Genomic DNA, 5651 nt, shown 5'->3' with positions numbered 1-5651 from the left:
TCACACAGTATCTACTTCAAATGAATGCAAAACTGTCTCAAGAAATTATAAAAACAAATGATCAAATGAAAACACTACTACTACCACCATCACCAAAATTGATGTCAAAGTCCACATTTTCTCATTCTACTTTATCTACTTTTAGATCAAAAATACCACCTGGTGAAGGCGAGCCCTATTTCGGCAGATACTAATCAGTGCTGTAAACTAGGCTTCCAAATGGGAAAGTTAAGGACATATATTCTTCTAATAGTTCTTTGTTCTAGGTTACTATAAACTAATGGTTGCTCTGCTTTTTCTTTAAAAGAATTAGAAATTATGCTGGTGCGGTGATTATGAACTCTCTGGAGTAGGTTTTCTATGTTCCAACTGGATTTGAGGCTCATCTGTTTAAGACTTGACTCACTGATGAGATTAGAGACAACTTTGTGTAACTGCTTCATGCCTGTCCCCGCTTCCTCATCAGTAATTTAAAATAATCAGCTGGTAGGTTATAAATATTGTAAGGGGTTGTCTTGGAAAAACTCTGATGAATTAATAGAGATTTCCTGAACTTCATTCCTAATACTGATTCTAAAAGTAGCATCCTATGACTTGAAGTCATTTCATTGTTTAATCAGTGGGCAAAATTCACCTGTAAAGTGTACAAAGTTTTTCTGATACCATGGCATGAAACATTCCTGTATTTTTGTTTTCCAAATTAGTGACTTTTTCGTAGAAGTTTTAACTTAAATTTTTACTCTAAGTGGTAGATTCATAGGCCCTTACGCTCATTTGTAGTCTAATCTCGTGGAAATGTTTTATCAGCAAATGTATTTGCTCCAGGCAGGGGTGTTGCCTCCACCCTCTTGGATGAAAGTGAAATGTGATTCCAAAAGCATTTTCTGACTGGCTTGGCAAAAATAATCTGATTTAAAAGCCACAAAGTAAACTAAAGATTAGTGGTAATGAGAATAGGAACTCAGATTGAGATTTATGAATGATTTTTTTTTTCTGATCCTGCTTTGCTGAAGTCAGTGGGAGGAGATAGAACCAAGGCTTAAAACTTCAATTTTCTAAGCAATATTTGAAGTTTCAGCTAGAAAGATTTGCATGCTATTGTTTATAAATGCATTTACAGAACTGAATTACAACCAAGATCTGCGTTTAGAAAACGAGATGTGGAGCAGTATTGGCTCACATTGCATTTGGGCCATACAGTAAGGTTTAAGTACTGTGGGATACTATGGTACACAGCTCAATAATGGGATAACCCACCACACTGAAGCAGACTTTATAACTACAGGTCATAGGTCTTACTGTGAAGTGTCATACTGCTCTCTATTGTAGGATTTCAGAATAATCACAGTGAACTGAATTACCAGCAAGGGTACAATTTTTTCTTTTAGAATATAATAATATATTGAAATAAGTGATAACAAAAACAATTGAATTACTTTTGAATTCTGAAGGAATTCTGAAAAAATCAGCTATCTTAGCCAATTAAGAGGTAGTATCTATATTCCATAATTTTCACATATCAAGAAATTAGAACAGAAATGTTGTGTTGGAGCAGTAACTTTCTTTCACTTTGTCTTCTTCCCAGGCTTTGCCTTCTGTTGACCACCGAATGTGTCGTGCTTCCAGTCTGTGACTGAGAGCAAAGTGCTCCAGGCAGTTGCTTGCCCCAAGAAAAATCTGGGGTAATTAATACTCCTGCTACCAAGTGTTTGGAAGTTGCATGCAGCTGTCATAGGTTGGAACCACATCTTGCATCACCCAGTATACTACCAATGAGGAAATGAGAACTTCTGAGTTGATTTGTTTCCAAATTGAGTATATACACTCATATGTAGGACTAGAATGAATTGATTCTCCAAAACTAGGTGGTGTGAATGCTATTGAAATGACATTTCTCATCTAATTTCTCCTGTGGCTAGGAAAAAGCCCCAAACAGTCTTGTAAATTAAAACATTTTGACTTTGATATGTGAGTGGTGGGACCAGATCCCTGTCATGCCTGTCTACTGTCACTGAGAAAATAAGCTGGAAAGATAGCATTCTTTCCTGCTGGCGTAATTACTTTGAGTATTAGGTCAGTGAATAAAAAATGTGCAAGAAACAGAGGAATGTAACCTGACCATGTACCTAGCTGCTGGCATAGGTGAGAAAACAAAACCTTAGCCCTGAAAAGGAGAGTTTTAGATGAAGTTCTGCAAGAAGGCATTCCTATGAAATAGATTTTCTGCTTTTCACTTAGGACAGACATTGAGGAGGTTAAAAATATTTTTTTTGTTACTATTGTCTCATTTGTTTATAGAAGAAATATCTAACAAATCAACCTGCAAAACCATTGTCCAAAATCAGGTACAGCAGTATATTCATATTGTCCTTCTTGGCTGAGGAAAGTAATTGGAAGTGTATCTTAATTTAAAAGACTTTTAAAAATAAATTATTTCATCTTATCTGTCTATATCTTGAGTTTAATCCGAAAAGCAAGGTTTAACACTGGCTTCAGTATGCTTTTTATCAGGACTGGGATTGTTTAAGTCAAGTCTCTTCCCATCTGAGGAACTTGTCAGAGATGCTACCTTCTCACTTCCACCTGCTTGCCCTCTCTACTGTAACCCTTTAAGGGAAGGATGGGGTTTTTTTGCTTCATGTTGTGAAACCTGCACTATTTACAGGTGTTACTGAAACTGGTAAAAATTAATCACTATTTTTAGTTTCACATGACAAAGTTATATTCTCATGAATAAGTAAACTAACAGAAAGATGGGATTTTAAAATGTTTATTGTTAGCTTATTATCTTTCCACTTAGTAGATAGAAAGAAACAAAGACCAGCACTACGTATTTTGAGAAACCCTGGCCTTGGTATGATAGATCTCATCCCACATAGTATTAAGCCTACCTCCCTCAACATAAACTTACAAGTGGAAAGTCTTACTTTGGGATAATGGCTGCCATGTAGTATTTGCAGTGTTTAATTCAGTCTACTTTGGAGCTGACTGAGATCCATCCCCAGTCCAGGTACCTACATATCTCCATTGATTAAATTGAGCCCAAAAATATTTTACATATAGGAAAGAAAGATTCAGGAGTCACTAAATATTTCTGAATTGTTTTTTGGCAAAGTTCTTACCTCATCTCAAAACTGTAAGATTAAGGACAACTTTAGTACTAATATTTCCTGTACTCTGAAGAAATGCTGTTAACAGTGCTGGGGAGGAACCAACACCTTCCTTTGCTGTCTCTGGGGAGTCTAGCTGCTTCAGAACATGCAAATGATATGGTGGTGACACAAGAAATGCTACTATTTTCGACATCTGAAAATATTAATCAGATACATCATTGTAAGAAAAACATCATTTACCAAATGTTCGATAAAAATACTTTGAGAGTCCATTTTCCACCATCACCATATCAAAGCTACAAAGGACCTCCACTGCTTGCAAAGTGATTTAAATGGATTTCTTCTTTGTTTCTGGTCTGCCGCTTCATGTGATTTCTCTAATATAAATGTATTTTAAACTGAAAACCTAGACTGAGTGTCCTAACACTGCAAATTTATTTGTGTTTTATAGAATTACTTTTACAGGCCTGGTATACTTATAAATTGTATTTTCTCAAGCCAGCTATGAGAGTGTAACGGGTTAAATTAATCAGGCTGTATAAATGTGAGCTGAACATATGGTCAGGCCCTCTGAGAGTTTTAAAAAGCAAATGTCTGCTAAAACAAGTAAAGTCCAGCTTTTTGTGAGTATGTTGTCAGCATGAAAAGAGCCCTCCTATTTACCACAATGAAAAAAATGGGAACATCTGCAATTATTTCACTTCTCTAGTTGCATACAATGAAATGGGAGAAAAATTAATGTTTAAGTAGGGACAAAAAGGCAGAGAGGTGGAAAATCTATTTGGAAAACTGGTGTAAAAAGTTGTGGGAGAGAAGAAATATTTAATGGCTGGACTTGTAATAAGAAAGAGAAGAATTCTAAAATGTAGGTCCTCAAACCGCTGTGGAAGTTTAGATTTTTAAGCAAATAATTTTTGGTTTTAGTCCTCATTGCAACACCCCAGACTAATGCAATGAATTTGCAAAAATCCCCTATCTTCTAAAATTAAATATCTGTCTTAAGATCCTTACCAGTTTTTGGACTGCAAGTTTTAGAACTGATCAAATATACCAGAGGTTTTTGTGCTATTTGACAGATAATAAAATAAATGCCTGAAATGTGTCATCTGTATGATCTCTGAGTAAAAGATATTTTTATCTCCTCTTTCTTTCATTTTAAAGAACTACTTTAAAGCAAAAAATTGCTGGTGTGGAAACTTCTTTTATTCAGAAGAATTTTTAACCTAAAAGTTTTGATTTTATTTTATAAAACAATATCCATTGCTCTGAAAATATATTTGCCAAAGAGCAAATATTTTTTCTGGTGTCCTTGAGACATTGCTCTCATGTGACTTCTGAATTGAAATTAAATTGGAGTTGATTGTGATTGAAGACTCAAGAAGTCATAGGTCTCCTAAACAATAGACAAGGAAGTCTATTTTTCCTTATTGGATTTTCATCTACAAGCAAAAAATGCTATTTTATCTCTAGGTTGTCAATTTGAATGGGGGCTGGAACAAAGAAGTCAAGGACACCATGGCCTGTTGAGAATGAAGCATCCTTTCAGGGTCCTTTCCTACATGTCCCCTATTCTCTCCAAGAAATGACTGAGACACAGACAGGAAAATGTGTTTATAGAAGAACTGGTTTTTTATAACGCCCGATAAATAAAGGTTTGTTGACCCTCATAATCCAATTAGTATCTTTGTAGGGTGAATCAAAGCTAAATAATGTAAACAAAAGCATTTTGCTGCCTAATAGCTGTTGTGATATTATTTCTTTTTCCTACCACAAGAAGTTTACAGCAAGTATTGACTTTAATTCACTGGCGAAGCTTATCCGTATTGAGTATGTCTAGGATTTCTCTCTCTTTTCAAGACTATTGAAAAAATTAACAGAGATTCTTTGAAATGTTTAATTTCCATATTTAGTCCTTTCACTGTGCCAAAAGGGTTTCTCTTAGGAACCAGTGAAGCAAACTGATATTATCCCATTAAAAGTTTAAAAGCCTTTTCCCTGCAAAGTGACTGTATACATAATATTTTTTAAATATGCATACATAATATTTATTTTCAATTTTTTATTGAGCAAATAGTTTGAGGCATGCATCGGTTTTCAAATTCCATATATATCACTGAAACAATTTCTTGTATTATCTTCTGATAAGTTCAGGTATTTTATGTAGCCTATGTAAGAGTCTTCATTACCTGAATCCAGTTTTGTGCTACATTAAGGCAGTAGGGACCTCAAAGGCAGAAGTGGCATATCACTAGTGGCACAGTAGAATGTATGTTTTTATTGAAATTAGCAATGAGTTAGTGTTTTCAAAATGCCATTGATCTGTTCGTGTCCGTGGAAGTTACTAAGGTGACATAGCAGGGAGCATGGAGTATCTTGAAAAATCGTTTGTTGATAATTGTCACAGAGGAGAAAGCCTGCAAAGCAACCTCTTAAAAGCCAAGGAACAATTGCAAACTAACTGGTTATACAGGAGGTGCAGAGGCATCATACAAATCACTGACTTACAAATATGGCAGGGATAAATTTGCATCCACTTTT

Source organism: Catharus ustulatus, chromosome 6, assembly GCF_009819885.2.
Source record: "Catharus ustulatus isolate bCatUst1 chromosome 6, bCatUst1.pri.v2, whole genome shotgun sequence".
Taxonomy (NCBI): Eukaryota; Metazoa; Chordata; class Aves; order Passeriformes; family Turdidae; genus Catharus; species Catharus ustulatus.
Note: the sequence above shows the minus strand (reverse complement) of the source record.